Source organism: Trichosurus vulpecula, chromosome 7 (genome assembly GCF_011100635.1).
Source record: "Trichosurus vulpecula isolate mTriVul1 chromosome 7, mTriVul1.pri, whole genome shotgun sequence".
In the NCBI taxonomy this organism is placed as follows: domain Eukaryota; kingdom Metazoa; phylum Chordata; class Mammalia; order Diprotodontia; family Phalangeridae; genus Trichosurus; species Trichosurus vulpecula.
In genome coordinates, this window is record NC_050579.1 from 115420133 (window position 1) to 115438469 (window position 18337).

General features: G+C 39.0%; 1 protein-coding gene across 1 annotated transcript in view; it reads left to right on the forward strand.

Moving 5' to 3' along the window:
- HIVEP2 (HIVEP zinc finger 2) overlaps positions 1-18337 on the forward strand; it is a 195139-nt gene that overhangs the window by 98212 nt on the left and 78590 nt on the right. Inside the window, exon 3 of the mRNA XM_036766409.1 lies at positions 5564-5741. The gene's annotated coding sequence lies outside the window, so the exon portion shown is untranslated. The remainder of the gene's footprint in view (positions 1-5563; positions 5742-18337) is intronic.

Here is an 18337-nt window from a genome sequence, read left to right on the forward strand (position 1 = left end):
CCTGCCTTCCTGCCTTTCCACCTTCCTGCCTTCCTGCCTTCCTGCCTTCACCATGGTCAAAAGGATGGTATAAACCTTGACTGAGCATCAGGGCTGCATTAGACAGGAATCTGCAGAAGGGCCAAACTCCCATGTGCTATATTAGGGTTAGTGGAGTTCAACATTGATGGAAGAAGTCACATAACTATGCTCATTAAGTCTATTACAAAAACATGTTATAGGTGGTGAGGTGGGTAGAGTACCAGACCTGAAGTCAGAAGACCTGACTTCAAATCTGGCCTCAGTCACGTACTGGCTGGTTGACCCTGGGCATGCATAACAATGTTGCTAGCAGCTGCTGTGGAAGTGAAAGACCAACAAGAGCCGGGAGGGCTGATAGCACAGGTTCTTTTCATCTGCTTTTCTAAGGAAAGCAACTTTTAGGGGTTAACAATCTTACTTTAATTAAACATATATATACCATTCACTTAGTTCAGGGGGAAAAGCCAGCACCCTGAACTTCAGAGCAAATACAAACAGAAATTACAAATAGGTCAATAGACAGAATCTGTCTGACCAAATCATACTACATACATAGTTACCAGAGGGAAACACGAACATCTGAGTTTTCAAAGCTGGGGGAGGGGGGCTGGCTCAAGAGCCACCCAGAGTCTTGTCACCAGCAGTCTTTCAATGAGTGTGCCCCCCAAAGGCAAAAGGCCAACCTTTGAGTTTATATATACCTCTTCAGGGTCAAAGGGCATCACAACCATGCCACTCAAACCTATGTGAACTAGGCTTTCCCTTGAGGTAAGCAGGTCATCAAAGACTCTCTATTCAATCAAAAATTCCTTTGTCCTGAGAAGCCCTCCAAAACAAAGATAAGGAAAAGTCTACTTTGCTAGTCATTACATTTGAAAAACAAAACTCATCAAAGGGATTTGATTATCTCAGCATTCCAAAAGAGAAGACAGTAAAAGAAAGTCCCACCCTAATTGCCATAACAGCAAGTCACTTAACACTGTTTACCTCAGTTTCCTCATCTGTAAAATGAACTGAAGAAGGAACTGGCAAGAAAACCCTAACTGGGGTCATGAAGAGTCAGACAGGACTGAAATGACTGAACAACAGCAACAATTTCAATTGGGCCTTCATTGCTGCATGCCAATCCTTATCCAGGGATGGAAACATGTGGCCTTAAGGCCACATGTGACCTTCTAGAACCTCAGTTTGGATTCAGTCAAAGGGCTGCACTTGAGGTCCTAGAGGGCCGCATGTGGCCTTGAGGCCTCAGGTTCCCCACCCCTGCATACTCTTTCTCGACTGACTGTCTCTCCACTCACCATAGCATCTGTTACATACCTCTTTTCTCCTCAAGTCACCCCTCATGCCTCCCCGCCCCCACCCCAGAAGAGGATCTTGCCTCATAATTTACTGAAAAAAAAAAAAAAAAACTGAAGCCATCTGTCATGAGTTAAAATCCCTTCTTCGGGAAGCTTTTTCCAGTCCCTCTTTTTTTTCTTCCCCAGTCCCTCTTAGTACTTTCCCTCTGTTGATTATTTCTTTTTTATCCTGTGTATAGCTTGCTTGTACATAGTTGTTTTCATTTGTCTCCCCCATTAGATCGAGAGCTCCTTGAGGGCAGGGATTGGCTTTTGACTTTCTTTGATCCCCAGCCCTTTTACACAGTGCCTGGCAAATAGTAAGTGCTCATTAAATGTTCATTGACTAACTGATTTCAATCCACCAATTGATCTACATGCATTCATTAAGCTCCTCCTATGTATCAGTAACTGTGATATGCACTATAGATACAAATATGAAATCATTCCATCCATCCTCTAGGAGCTTCTCCCTTCAATAATCCCTTTATTCTCCTAATTTTTAATTTTTCCATATCCCCAGCTGCTTCCCCACTTCTTATAGCCATTCCTAGATATCATTTATCCTTAAGAAACCTCCACTTGATCCTGATATCTCCTAAAGTAATGTTCCTAGATCTTTTTTTCTGTTTCACGGCCAAACTCCTAGAAAAAAAGTCTATATTTGCAGCCTCTACTTTTTCACCTCCCACTCACTTTCCAGGGCCTTTTAATCCTTCAGTACTCCACATCACCATTCAATTGAAACTGCTCTCTCCAGGGTCACCAGTGACCTCTTGATTGTCAAATTCATACCCAGTGTCTACAATGCATTCTTTCTGTAATGCAGAAGCAAAGTGCTTCTGCTTCAGATCATCCCTAGCATCCTTCCAAACTCATCTCAGATTCTGCTTCCTACAGAAGTCTCTACTAATTTTCCAGCTTGCTAGTGCTCCCTTTCCCATGAATTACTTCACATTTTTAAAAATATTTCGTGTATTTAATTTTCTTTATACATATAGGCTATTTCTTCCCTGCAGAACATAAGCTCCTTGAGGGCAGGGACTACTATATTTTGTTCTATTCCCAGCACCAGCCTTACTTAGCAAACACTTCACAAATCCTTTTGAAAGAATGATTTCATTAATGACAGTTCTGACTAGACAATTTGAAGGCACTGACAAGGTAACTGAGTAAGTATTAAGGCCCAGAATAAGGAAAAGAAAGTAAGGAAGGAGGGAGCTAAGGAGAGTGGCATGTATCCTCAGGACTTTTGGACACTGTGAACTTTTCATGCTTTCATATATAGCTAACACCCTCATCATCATTAGCAATTTACTCTGTAGTGGATTTGTTGTTAATAAATTCCTTTTAAAACCATTGAAATGGTCGGTGTGCCATTTTCCGAGATTGGGGAAGGGTGAGGAAAAGGAAACTGCATTGTCCTTCCCTCTGGACGTCATCCATGGACTAGGACACTCCAGGATGCAACAGACTTGGATGGCAAGAAGGCCTAAAGGCAGTACCAATGAGACAAAAAGCTAGTGGGAAAAAATAATGGGATCTCTGGGGAACAAGGCCTGTGATGCCACACACTCAATCAGTTTTGATTGAATTGACCTTAGTAAGATTCAGTTTAAGACTAGGCTAATACAGTCTGATAGGGCTATTTAAAAAAAATTATATATTGTTTATTTTATTTTTAGCTTATAACACTCAGTTCTACAAGTTTTTGAGTTCTAAATTTTCTCCCCACCCCTCTCCTCCTCCCTGATAGGGCTATTTCATAAGTTTGTGCACTTACAAAAGGATCGCGTTTAGTTTTTAAACAATTGGGTTAAAAAGGTTCAGTCTTATTTAAGAGGAACAAATGAGGGGCAGCTAGGTGACAGAGTGGATAGAGCACCGGCCCTGGAGTCAAATCTGGCCTCAGACATTTGACACTTACTAGCTGTGTGACCTTGGGCAAGTCACTTAACCCCAATTGCCTCACCAAGAAAAAAAAAGGAACAAATGATTATGGACAGCCTTACAAATATGGCTTAGAGGGAAAACTGAAAGAACAAAGTAAATAACACTGTACAGCTGTATATAAAGGAAAACAAGCCACGAAACTTATATAAAACAAGCAACTTATTTTAACAATTGGGATAAACTATAAACATCGTTATGTTGATCTTCATTTATAGTGATTTTTTGCCTCACAAAGATAATTTATTGTCAGGGACTACTAGGCATATATGCACGTCATTGGCACGTTTTTACAAATACAAGCTGACACCATTAACACTGTTGACTTTGAGAAGGATGAGGTTTTTTTATATTTATTCATTTACATAGTGTTCATTCTCTCAAGAACTCAAGGTGCTGTTCGGGGAATTTTTAAATAGACAATTTAATTTAAACACTTAACCTATTCACCGTTTTGGTAAGTCATTCGGCACTTAAGCCAGGCAAAGTGCCGAATGACTTAACTTATTGAGGTGGTTTTGGGAACAGAGGGAAAATGAAGCCTGACCTGTTCTGCTTCTGTGTCACACAGAGCTTTATGGAGTCCTTCTTTTCTTCCTTTCTTGTAAAACATTTTACCTTAAAGTTATGCCCAATAAATTCCAATCCCGAACTTAATGTGGGGCTTTATTTTTTCCTGTGAGACATCAAAATAATAGCCCTTTCCTCCCTCTTTCCCCTAATGTGACAGTCTTGAAGGGAGTCACAGTGTGTGGTGGGGGAGGAGGTGGGGAAGAGCTTGTGACATGCATGAAATTTTAGCCATTGCATAAAATGATAGGGTTTGGGAGATGTAAATAGTGTGGTTTGGATGAATCCACCTACTAACTTCTATGTAAGGTTTCTTAAGTCGATCTTGGATGATCCCTGCTTTCTGCAATTTCTCATCCTCTGTCTACATAGATCATGGATGAGTGTGTGGTGTGTTTTTCAATGAAAATGTGTCTTGCACTGCCTCTGAGGTCGTTCTGTTATGGAATACTATTTTTCTTCCTCCCACTTTTCTCTTTAAATACACACACACACACACACACACACACACACACACACACACCCCTAACAAGAAGTTTTCAAGAGAGCAATCTTTTTGCATATTGTTCTCTGAATGTGCAATTCTGTTTCTTTTCTCAGTATGTCATGCATATTTATAAATTTATAGTGTCATATACATTTATAAATTTAATAGTGTATGACAAGATCCCTGTTATTGTGTATGTTATTGTGTACACTTAAACTTTGCTCTCCTCTCCCTTTTTAGAGTGATACTTACACCTGTCTCTCCCTACCAAAGTTTTATGGAGTTTTTCATCTTGCTTTAACTTAATACATTACCCACATTCTCTAATGGATTTATTTGTACCAGTGGGACCTAGAGTGCCCATCAGTGGTAGTATTTCTGAAGCTTCCTCCCCTTGAAGATTTAGGCCATGTCTATATAGGGAATTACTATCAGAATTTCTCAGCTTGCCCTACATGTATGAATTCACTTATAAATGAATATAACCATTCAGTGGCCTATTGAAATAGGTAGGAATCAAAATAGTTTTAAGTAGCCAACCTTTATACATAGTAGTTATGTATAACTATATTAGTTACATATTACATTAGAAGTAGTACTGTATAAGTACTTTAGTAGTCCTATATAACCATAGTAGTTACATATTATGTTAGAAGTATTACTATGAAAAATTACAGTCATAATTTTTACCAGAAATATCTTAAATGTTGGTCTAGTAGAAGATTCTTGTGTGCACTTGACTCTCATTCCCAGCCAGTAATACTCAGAATTGTTCAAATTACAGTTCATTATGATAAGCTAAATTCCCTTTAGTAAACAGGAAACTTTGATTGAATGGGAGATGGGTATTTTATGATAGAATGTGAGTCCATTGAAAATACAAAAGTTTGCAAAACATTTTGACATGAATGCTGTAATATTTGAGACCTGCAGTTTCATGTAAAATCCTTTATTCTACTTCCATATGTGCAAATATTCATTCTATTTGGGATTTGTCAAGTTCAAAATTAAAATTAATTTTAAAAACTACTAATAAAAACTTTTTTTTTTAAAAAAAGCTTGGCATGAGGCTTCATGAAGCCCTATCATTCCTAGAGGTTGACATTCGAAACTGGAAGAAGAAGAAACAGATGAAAAAAAAATGCAACAGATCTCTCTCAATTTCTATAACAAACTTTTTTTTCATTGATGACAGTGGAACCACCACATTTGAACTCTAACATCCCAGTCCCTGATGTACTATATGAGGAAATGGAAATGGAACCAAAAAGATGAAGATGGAGAAAAAGAGCTGGACCAGACCAAGTATACACAAAGGAAATCCTTGCTGGAGGCAACACAGTTTTGAAGACATTAAGGGACTTATTTCCAAGGTATCTGAAAGAGGAGAATATACTAAATATTTGAAAACAGTGGTGGGCAGTATTCAGTATTTTAGTTCTTTGATGGATTTGTTTATTCATTATTGTGGATATTCCACAATATGGGAATTAGTGAAGATTGCAGTCCCTTCATGCCTTCTCATCTTGAATGATTCTTGTCCGTGTTTCTCTCATAAATCCTCCATAGGGGAGGTATCCAATGTGCCTTAGATTTATTTTGATGTTTTTTTATGACCTGTGAGCATGAATGCAACACTTGGGTAGCCTTTTCATTTCAACCCATGAAAATATGGTATTACTATGCCCTCTGCTCCAAAAAAAAAGACAATCAAGAAGGCATAAATAAAAACCAACTTGTATGTCTACTTTCTTATTTCTATAAAATCTTTAGGAAGATAACCTATCCTTGTATCAAGGTCATCCATGATGAAAATATGAGAAGATAAAGGAAGAATTTTACAAACTGTTTTCTACAACTAACTACATTTCACAGTCACACAATTAACTGAAAAGTTCAGAAAATAAAAGACTACTTGGTATATTGCTTATGGATTATTAAAAGTGTTTGATCTAGTAGAATAAAATTCGTCATTAAAGACTTTCTTCCAACTAGATGTCTCTCCTGTTAAATGCAATAGTAGAGACAACTTTGATGATAATTATTGATATCAAGGAAGGCATAAAACAAAAAGATATATGCTTTCAAAGGTGTTTCATGATATTGTGAAGGATGTTCAGTGCAGAATCCAAAGGGATGAGGTCCTCCAGATACTCTGGATTGCAGAAGACATTGTACTGATTACATTAAGTCCAAGACCACTACAGATCTTAAATGAGATCCATACTAGTGCAAAAAGAATTTGACGTAACAATTGATATAGGAAAATTCAAGTAGGTGAAGAATGTTTGTTGTCAGACTACATAACATGGTTGGATGGGCTCATTAAGCCGATTCATCAGTTTCCATATATTGCATGTCTTGGGCAGACACTGTAGATGGACAATGCACTTGTCCTGAATAGAATATGAAGAAGTGATCAATCTGGATTGCATTTGGAAAATTCTGCAGCTTTTTGAATGATTTAAAGCTACTTCTCCAAACAGAAAAGTCTATCTTTTTAACACCACTATTTTTCCTGTGATCCTATATGGCTCTGAATCCTGGAATATCACAGTATCTGAAGGATAAAAGTCGTTGGTGACTCAAAAGGTAACGAAGATATGTGTAACAGGTGTAAATAAGCTGCAGTGTATTACTAATGATAAAATGACCATAAGAAGCAGAGTGAACAATTCAATCAAAGAGTTGTATGACTGGAAAAGATAGTGAGTTGATCTTGAATTGATAGCAAGGGTTAAAAGAACAGGCAGCATATGTGTCGCATTTGCTGTTCACTTAATGTTAAGAAACCTAGAAGGCCCCCAGAATACTGAGTGAACTCTTTGTAGAGATTTTAGAGGAGGAGTTGGACAAGAATCACAGAGGAGAAGAAGGTATGGATGGCTTGTAATCTGAGCCAATGGAGGGTGTCCTCACATCAATGAAATCAAGTCGTTAAAGTATTGATATATTATAAGCATGATAGAACATGAAACTATTCACAGTTTCTATAAATTCTATAAATTGAACCTGAAACATGTAATTCTTAATACTTATGATGCTGATAATAGCTAAAATTTATATAGTACTTTAAAGTTTGCAAAGCAGCGTATAGGTATTAAAATAACCCTGAGGTATAAACACAGTAGGATTCCTAAAAACAGGATGGAGTTAGATTACAAATTATGACTTGTCATAGGCTTTTAGGTATTCCTTAACAAGAAGCAAACCAGTGAGGGAAAGGGAGAGTGGAGGTGAGGAAGAGAGACCTGCTTCTAGGTATTCTTTACCAAGCAGAAAAGGGAGAGGAGTTCCTTCTACCATAACTATTAAAGAAGAGAAGACAAGATGAGCTACTGTTTGTTGCTTTGCCTGTCAAGAAGGAGAGAAAAGCCAAAATAAAGAAGGGCAATTCCTATATGAGTCTTCCTTATGTCCCACAAAATTTGACCTAGTTCCCTCTTTTCAGTCTTTATTACTGACTCCATAGTGTCCCTGAAGGTGTGAGGCAAAGTCTTACAGTCTTTATTTTAAGTTCTTTACCAGCTCTGGTGGCTGCTGTGGGTACTGTCCTTTTCTGGAAAGGAAAAGAAAGGAGAGGAAAGGAGAGGAAAGGAAAGGAAGAGGAAGAGGAAGAAAAGGGAAGGGAAGGAAAAGGAAAGGAAAAGGGAAAGGAAAGGGAAGGGAAGGGAAGGGAAGGGAAGGGAAGGGAAGGGAAGGGAAGGGAAGGGAAGGGAAGGGAAGGGAAGGGAAGGGAAGGGAAGGGAAGGGAAGGGAAGGGAAGGGAAGGGAAGGGAAGGAAGGGAAGGGAGAGAAAAGGAAGGGAGAGGAAGGAAAGGTTGGGGGAAGGAAGAGAGAGAAAAGGAGAAGAAGGAAAGAGAAGGGATGGAAGGAAGAAAGGAAGGAAGGAAGAAGGGAGAAGAGAGAGGACCAAGGAGGAAGAGAAAGAGTAAGAAAGGAAGAAGAAAAAAGGTATTATTTTGAAACTCCTGCATTTCTGAAAACATTCCTCCCTCTCCTACCTTTCCCTCCTCTTCTCTCTTCTTCACTGCCCTCTCCTACCTAGTAAGTCATCATGTGTAATAAAGAATTAAAAAAAAGAAAGAGGGGTGGAAAGCAAATTGGCACGCTAAGCAACACAAAAACTGATAGTGTATGTAGTGCTCCATCCTCATAGTTCCCCACCTCATCAAACAAGAGAGGAAGGTTAAATTTATTCATCCCTTCTCCAGGGCCAAGTTGGATCATTCTGATTATGTAGCACTGAGAGGTAGATAGATTGGTATAGTGGATACAGAGGTGGCCTTTGCATCTCACCTATGCTAAATTCTGGTTTTGTGACTCTGGGCAGGGCAATTAAACTCTCTGAGTCTGGGAAATTCAGATAATAAATTACATAGAAACTCTTAGCATGTTTTTATAGAGGAGCCTTCTCAAATGGAACTTCCATTGCCAATGAACTCTCAGAAACCTAAAAAATATCACATGGCACTCAGTTTTGTATTGTTTTTGTTCTTTTCACTGACATTGTAGTCATTTTATATATTGGTTTTCTGGTTCTGTTCGCTTCATTTTGCATCATATCGTATATGTCTTCCCATGCTTTTCTAGTTATTCATAATCATTATTCTAACAGGGAAGTGATATTCTATTACATTCATGTATTACAGTTTGTTTGGCTAACCACTGATTGATGATCATGTTGCTGTATTATTTTATTTTTATTTATATTTATTTCTACTCCTTTGCTACTACAAAAAATAAGGCTTTGGATACTTTGGTATATATTGTACCTTTCTTTCTATCCTTGATCTCCTTGGGATATATGCCTAACAATGAGACCTTAAGCTATGTATATTTTTGTCCCTTTTTCAAGCATAATTTAAAATTGTTTTTCAGAATGGTTGGAACAAGTCTTAGCTCTGCTAATTGTGTATTAGTGGACTTTTACCACCCTCTCCAGCTGCAGAGTAAAGGATTCTTACCCCTAATTCTTTTGTCATCTTTTCCAGTTTCCTGGGTGTGGGGTAAAATCTCAGAATTGTCTTGATTTACATTTCTCTTATTAATAGCGATTTGGATGGCAGCTGTCCTTTAAAAACAAAACAAAGCAAGACTCGTAAGCCCTCCAGGGACGTCTAACCCTGTTAACCACAGAAAGCCACATCCCAGATCTAGTCACATAGACTATTGTTGCCTTCTCATTCCCACCTATCGTTTTGGTGAGAATCAGAGAGGAGTACAATATTATGCCACCTCCCCATTTCATATATCTAACAGATAATGAATTCTTAGCCGGTAATAGATCTGCAATTTACAATTTTGCCAGAAGTAGGTAAGTAGCTTGCTCTTAACAAGTGAACTTTCCAAAAATGGCCTGTTCAATAACTTACTCTGTCCTGGGTTTACTGCACCATAAATGTGGAAGCTTCTATGACAAAATTCCAACCTTCCCCTACCTCCCAACCTCTTTACAAGGGTATACTTTTCTATGGCTAATATCATCAATGTTGGTGAAATAGAAATAACTGAAGAGTAAATTTAAACCTGAACTAGTTTGCCAACTACCTACCATACTTCTGGAATAAGAATAAGAACTAGACTAGAGATTTCACTCACAGGGGAAACTCCCAGATAAGGAAAATCCCTCTATCAAACCAGGTCAGTACCTTCTCCGTCACTCCTAGCCTTAAAGAGTTTTCTAGCTCACTGAGCAGTCAAGTCCCTGCTCAGGGTCACACAGCTATTATATGTCAGAGACAGGACTTGAACCCAGGTCTTTTTGACTTCAAGGACCACTCTCTATTCATTACACCAAACCACATCTCTATTCCAAGCAATATCATCCACAGTTAAAGGTTCAGTAAAAGCAGTTCTTGATTTATAACTATTTGACTTTAAATATTCCTTACCAAAAGCACTCATTCACTCATTCATTTGATGGATATTATTTTAAAAAAGTTTATGAATATTACCTATATGAAAGGAGGGCACTGTGCTAATTGATATGGGGTATGTAAAAATGAACCAGTCTTTGGCTTCAGGAAATAGTGTGGTAGGGACAATGAGACATGTACACAAACATCTATAACATAAGACAGAATATGCTAAGTATTATGAAAGAACGTGTTGGCATTCTGAGACTTGGCCACCAAGTGTAATTTTTTTTCAACCACTTCAACTCAGTAAGGCTGTAGAGTAACAGGTAGAAGAGTTTGCAGCCAGCATCATTGGAAAGGTGTACGCGAACCACTAAAATCACACTCTTCAGACAATAAACTGACTACCCTTTAAGAGCTAACTTTGAGCTGGAGATATCAGAGAAGGAATCATAGATGGTTGAGGTAGACCTTGAGTGATGGGCAGCATTTCAGCTAAGGGAGATGAGCTGAAGGGCATTTCAAGTGGAGACACAGGTGTGGTCAAAACCAGAGAGGAAAGAACGTGTGGGTTGTGCTGGGCAGTGATGAGCTCCAGTTTGGCTGAAGCATAGATTACATATAGGACCATATAGCAGAAGAAGGTCAAGGTGGAAATGTAGAATTGAACCAGATTGTGAAAGGCCTTAATACCAGACTAAGGAGTTTTGAATTTTTTGTTGGATCATGGGGAGATATTAGATGTTTTGTTTTGTTTTGTTTTTGTTGTTTTATTTTGTTTACAAAGAAATGGCACTACTGGAACCATGCATTAGGAAGATTAATCAGACACTGGGTGGTGTGTAGTTGGGTTGGATGTGGGAGAGTCTGGATGCGGAGAGGTTGTACAATCAGTCAGTAAACACTTATTAAGCACCTACTATGTTCCAGGCACTGTGCTAAGCACTGGGGACACAAGTACAAAAAGTTCCTGATCTCAAGGAACTTACAATGAAGGCAACATACAAAAGGAAGCTAAAAAGTAGGAGGCAAAGAAGGTGCCCTGAACAGGGTGGCATAATGGAAACCAGTCCAAAGAAGTGCAGCCAGGTGGCAAATGAAGAGATGAATGACCTGGGAGCCCTTTATAAATGGAAACTTTTGCAGGAATTCTTTGCTCTGTCTTCCAATGAGAGGGCCAGAGTGCACTGGGGGTGCTGATGAAGTATAAGGACCAAGGCTGATGCAATCTCACATTTAATGTAGGCAGCACACAGACCATCACCTAGGCACTAAGCATCCTTATGATTTGTTGTAAGACCTTGTACCCATCCAGTTTTCCCATTTCCTACATGTAATTCTGGGCCTCGGGTAGCCTTTTTCAGTTGTTTCAGTCATGTTCGACTCCCCATTTCGGGTTTTTTTCAGCAAAGATACTGCAGTGGTTTGCCATTTTCTTCTCTAGTTCATTTTACAGATGAGGAACTGAAGTAAACAGGGTTAAGTGACTTGCCCAGGGTAGCTAGTGTCAGAGGCCAGATTTGAACTCAGAAAGTTGAGTCTTCCTGTCTTCAGGCCTAGCACCCTATCGGGCCTGGAATACCACCTAGCTTCCCCAAGTAGCCTTAACCTGCCCTGAACAATGTTCCTTCTTAAAATGTTTGAGCTCTTAAAGTTCCTGGATTAGGCACAGACTCCTTGCTAAGGATCCCAGACCTGCTGAAGGCACAATTGTGGAAGGCATCCTTCAGCTGTTTCCTCACATAGCCAAACTCCTTTCCTGGAGATATTTTAAACTGACTAAATTAGATATATGTAGTTATGTATTGCTACGTTTTATTCACATATACTGCAGAAAGCATCACATTATTTAGTATACAGGTAATTTTTTCCCCTCTTGGTCTGGATCTCCAAGTTTATCTCTCTTTGTAGGGAACTCTCTGGCCATGAAACTATTTGTTCCACTTCAGGTCATCACTTATTCTGTGAAGTAGTCTTAGTCATCTGAGATGCAGAGAGGTTAAATGATCCATCCAGGGTAACACAGTCAGTATATTTCAGATGTGGAACGTAAACCCAAGTTATTGTGCTGCCAAGGCTGACTCTCTCTTTCCTATACCATGCTGCCTTTCAGATGTAGTCAAATAATGTCCAATTCATTAAAAGTGCTGTTAGGGGCTATTTATATGAAAGAGTTAGCCTTGGGTCAGCCTTCTTGCAGGAACATCCTCTCTTGCCTCCCTTCTATTACAAAATCATTTCTTAGGGAGATACATATTTGACCTATGTGATTTTATTTAGACTTCCTTTTCCAGGAACCCATCCTGTTGCACTGTAATTGACTACCTGCTTGACAATACAGAATTGGCTAGTCCTCCCTCAGGCCAAGCCAGTATGGCATAGTATTCCTTCTGTGTATTAATCTGGATGACTTGGCATTAACACAAATTAAACATAGTGTGTACTTAGGGAGTGCAAACTCAGTGTTATATTTGCTCAAATTAAACATTAAAATAAATCTTACTCAATCTACCGCTACAGCTTTATTTTCTATTACTCCCCTACATATGTTCTACACTTTAGGTAAAATGGATTACTGACTATTTATTGTATACAACAAGTTCTTTTTGTCTCTCCGATCTTTGCTTTTGCTAGTACCTAGGGGGAAAAACCCAAAATCTTCTCCTCTCTTCACCTTGAATAACCCACTTGAAGTGTTCTAAGCCCTTCTCTGAACTCATCCACGTTCTATGCATATCAGTCTTAAGAAGTATCACATGCTGTCTTTTTACTTCATTTTATTTTTATTCTACTTAAACACCAAATAAAAAGAGCATTTCCATATATACATTGTCGAACAGAAGGAGAGAACTGTACATGAAACTGCACATCTCCATTAGTTTGCCTTTCTTTTAAAGTTTATGATAAATTAACCATGTAACTTTCAAAGCTCTCCTGATTGTCTATAATTCCTTCTGGTGTGTGTCTTTGTGTGCATGTGTGTGCATGTGGTATGTGTGTGTGTGTGTGTGTGTGTGTGTGTGTGTGTGTCTGTGTGTTTGCAGTCTCACTTTATCACCCTTCGATTAAAAAAAAACCCTTGTAAAATATGCTCAAACAGAATAAGTTCCCACATTGCTCATATTTTTTTAAAACAAAAAAAACCCCAATATCTTATTTGCATCTTGAGTTCGTCACTTCTCTGTTAGGAGGTGGATAGCATGATTTTGCATGGGAGTCATAGCTGGTCATTTATTTGCAGTTATTTTTATACGTGATTTTATCCATGGTAATTATGTATTCTTCATCTTTGTACCCTTCTCCACTCTCTCAAGTAGCACCTGGCACAGCGATTTGCACCTGGTGTATACTCAAAAATATTTGCCAAAATATGTGAATGAATAAAATGACCTTCTTGCAAAATATAAATCACATATTGCAATGAGGATCATCAGCTATTTGTAATATCTGGGCTACTGTTCCCTGCCATTGAGATGAATAATTGAATTGCTACTTATCTTTTTATGTTAATAACTTGCCTATCCAAATACTATTGAAGACAAGTAATTCCTTGTGTCTTTAGTACTTTGCACGGTGCCACTTCACATAGGTGTTCCATAAATTTTTTTAAGATGATGAAGTTGATTGAAAGTTGGCTAATAATTTTATTGCAGCTTCTGTTTTCCTAAAAGGACTTAGTCAAATTGCAAACATTTGCCTTTAGAAAGGCACTGTGGTATAGGAGAAAGAGCCTTGCACTAGGAGTGAGAAAACCTGGATTTGGGTCCAACTCTAGTACTTAATGACCATGTGACTGAGGCATGACACTTAATTTTTCTAAGTTTTAATTTCATTACTTGTAAAATGGGAATAAGAATATTTATATTCTCTTTCCTTTTTTTGAGGGGGGAAGGCAGGGCAAATAAGTGACTTGCCCAAGGTCACACAGCTAGTAATTGTGTTAAGTATCTGAGGCCAGATTTGACGTCAGGTCCTCCTGATTCCAGGGCTGGTGCTCTACTCACTGTGCCACCTAACTGTCCCCAAGAATATTTATATTCTCTATTGCCTAGGGGTACTATGAGGAAAATGCCTTGTAAACTTAAAAAGTTCTATGTGAATGGAAATCATAGCTTAAGACTTAATTATGTCTAGAAAAGCTTTTTTTTTTAAAGTTACACTCAATCTCTAACTTTTCAGAGGCTGTTTTTATAGTTATTAATTAATTCCAGCTCTAGATTTGTTTTCTTATCTCTTTTGCTGACAGCCTAGGAGCTGTTTTATTGCTCATTAGCACCTCTAGCAGAAGGTAGGCAGGAGATAGAAGAGAGGTAACACTTAATTTAGTTACTTTTGCTACCTAGTAGAAACTTTGGTGAAAAGTTTGAGGGGAAGAACGTTGAAATGATCAGCTGAAGTTGCCTCATTACTCTGACTTTTTCATCGTAAGTAAAAGAAGAAACAGGATGGTTGGGTGCCACATGCAGGTTTTTAGCATAGTGGTCCGCCATAGGCTAGATAGAACAATTTTATACAAAATATGCTGAGGAGGACTAATTTGTCTTTTGAGTGAAATTCACAAAATGATAGTAAAAATAACTTTCTATAGAGTTTTATTGTTATATAGTACTTTTTCCTTAAATGAGAAGGTTGGAGTTGATGACATTTGAGGTCCCTTCTGACTCTAAAAGATATTACCCTATTACTATTATTTTTATAACGACTTTGTGAGATAGGAACTAGCTGAGTTCTCAAAGGTTCTGCCAACAGAGAGTAAGCTGTAGGATGTTCTATCAAGTTGATGGCAGGTCAACTATTAAGATATGGACTTATTTGTGTTTGGTCTATATATCTGTATTAATAACCCAGCTAGCAGCTCCTGTGCGGGTGTAAGATCTCCCCCACAGCCAGGACCCAGGAGGCTGCCGGGACCCAGGAGGCTGCCGGGACCCAGGAGGCTGCTGGGATGCCGGGAAAGCACAGGTTCTTTTTATCTGCTTAAACAAGGAAAGCACGGTGAAGGGGTTGACCAGCTTACGTTAATCCAGCATTCAGTTAGCATACAGACAACATTCATTTAGTTCAGGGGAAAAATGCCAGCATTCAGTTAGCATTCAGTTAGTTCGGGGGAGCAAAGAGTCAAGCATCAAGAGATATACCAAATACAGATTCATTCACGTACTTCAGGGGAAAAAACCAGCACCCTGAGGTTCAGAACATTCATTTAGTTCGGGGGAAAACAAACCAGTACCCCGAACCTCAAAACCAAAATACATACAAATTACAAATATCAACAGACAGACCCAATACAATTCATAGTTACCAACATCTGGGCTCGGCCCGAGAGCAAGGGCTGGCCCAGAGTCACGCTCCCCGCTGCTCCCACACCAACCGGAAGAGGAAAGAGAGCTCTTCAAGCTGTCCTCTCCCCTCTTATAGAGTTTTTGACATCATCAAGCGCCGCCTGAATGACCAGGGCTGATTGGTTCTTGAGTTGACCCCTCCACCTAGGGTAGACTAGGTTAACACCCAATAGGGCGTGGCTCTGGAGTCAACACCTCCCCTTAGCCAGCCCCATGACTCATCACACAGGAAGTTCTCTGTTCCCAGGTCTCTGTGCTTCCTGCTCCGGAAGAGGAGCACCAGGCCCAGCACCCAATGAGATAAACTGAGCCACCCAAAGAAAACAAAGGCCACTCTGGCTACAATATCCAAGGCTGCGTTAATTAGAATATTGTTAAATAAGATGACCAAATGTTATGCCAGCCATTCATTTTCTAGGTTTGCTTCCCTTTACAACTTTTAAATTACATACGTTAGTGAGACCGGCTGTCATTTCCTATTTCCCTTAAGAAACCTGCTCAGTCCATTATAGTGTTGTGAGGATAAGGACAATCCGAGCTTTGAGAGCTTTCTGTGTTATAGTGAGAAAGAGGCACAGTTCCCCATTCAAACACCAAGGAAGGAGGACTTGACTCAGTATAAATCGTCTCCAGCATTGTGAAGCACATCACAATAGCATCTTGGTGGAATAAATAAACCTAGATTCAGTCTTTAGTTTTCCACTTTCTGGGGCAGTTAGGTGGCGCAGTGTGTAGAGCACTGGGCTGCAGTCAGGAAGACCTGAGTTCAAATTTGGCCTCAGACACTTGACACACTTACTAGCTGTGTGACCTACTATGTATCAGGCACTGTGCTAAGTGTCTCTATGAATATTATCTCATTGAATCATTACATGAACACTGTGAGACAGGTATAATTATGATACTTTTTTTTTAACAGTTGAGGAAACTAAGGCAGATAGATGTTAAGTGACTTGTCCAAGAACACAGAGCTAAGAAGTGTCTGAGGCAAGATGTGAATTCTAGTCTTATTGACTCAAGGCCCAGGGCCTTATCCACTCTGCTACCTAGTTTCCAGATTGAATTGAGGCATGCTAAGGAAGACAGATCTTACATATTTATGTCCCTAGAGCTTAGTAGAGTACCTAGCATTCAATAAATGCACCTTCCTTCTTTTCTTCCTTCCCTCCTTCCTTTCCTTCCTTCTTTCCTTCCTTCCTCCCTCCTCCCCTCCTCCCTCCTTCCTTCCCTTCCTTCCTTCCTTCCTTTCCTTCCTTCCTTCCTTCCTTGCCTTCCTTACTTCCTTCCCTTCCTTCCTTCCTTCCTTCCCTTCCTTCCTTCCTTCCCTTCCTTCCTTCCTTCCTTCCTTCCTACCTTCCTTTCTTCCTTCCTTCCTTCCTTCCTTCCTTCCTTCCTTCCTTCCTTCCTTCCTTTCTTCCTTCCTTCCTTCCTCCTTCCCTCCCTCCTTCCTTTCCTTCCTTCCTTCTTCTCCTTCTTTCTTTCCTGGTTTTAGAAAATATTATGAATATATTTCAATAATAGGATCCTTTTTCATTTTGTAAGCTTAAGAATAGAGGTTAATCTGTAGTCAACATAGTAGGTGGCAAGGTTGACACTACCTGATTATTATACTTGGAAAGATGCTCTAGCTGATTTTAGTAACTACTGTGTGTGTGATTTACTGAATAAAAATGACTTATCTAATACTTACTTCTAATGCTGTGTGATAAGTGTAAAAGAAACTTGTCATCACAGTGAAACTTATTACAACTTTTGAGACTGTTACTTTGTATATTAACAAGAGACTATAAACTCAGGCACAAAATCTTGAGGCATTTGGAATGTGAAGATTGTGCCACATGTCCTTCAGAAGGTAATTTCTTTGAAATTTATCCTCACCTCAGTCATTTTAATTAGAGAAATGTTCCAGTTGTAGAGGAAGGTGAAAGTATGAATTACAGACAGAGCTTTGGATCTGGAGTCAGAGAAAGACTTGGGTTCAAATCTTCCCTCAGACTTCTTACTTTTGTGATTTGGGCCAAGTCAGTGTTTCTCAAGACTTCAGTCTCTTCTTCTGTAAAATAAAGGGATGGACTAGAACTTTAATAGGTCTCTCATGGCTCTAAGTCCCACAACTCAAAAAAAAAGCTCATGATTTTTGAAATATGTCTTGCATGCTTTTTGAGAATTTCTGAATCATTCCAAATGTTTCTAGTCTTCCTTGTTTCTCTGGAAACAAGGATTGGATGGAAAGGATTTCTCACATCTAATAATACATTATGCTTTTTTCATGTTTTTTCCATGTCCTGGTTTGTCTTATATTTGCTTCTGTATATGGATCTTATTTCCTATGACAATGTTACAGGTTCCTCTAAGTCCCTTGCACCTCTCCTCCCTTCTTCTCTGATTTACCTGGAATAGTAAATCATATTCAGTAAATAATAAACGTTTGATGAGTGAATGAATGATATTGCTCATTTACTGACAACCAGAAATACAGTTTGAGTTGTATTTTCAATAAAGGATGATGGGTTTACATTGATCTGGCCATACTCCTGCAATAGGTTCCCTAACCATGGTCAGTGTGGCATTCCTTTGCAAAATCGCTAGCTGGGTTTTGAAGTGTAGCTATAGGTAAGAGAAAGGGAAGGAAATAAATGTTTATTAAGCACCTTCTATGTATCACGCACTGTGCTACCAGATTTGATCCTCACACCAACCCTGGGAGGTAGGTGCTATTATTATCCTCATTTTACAGTTGAAGAAAATGAGGCAGATAGACATTAA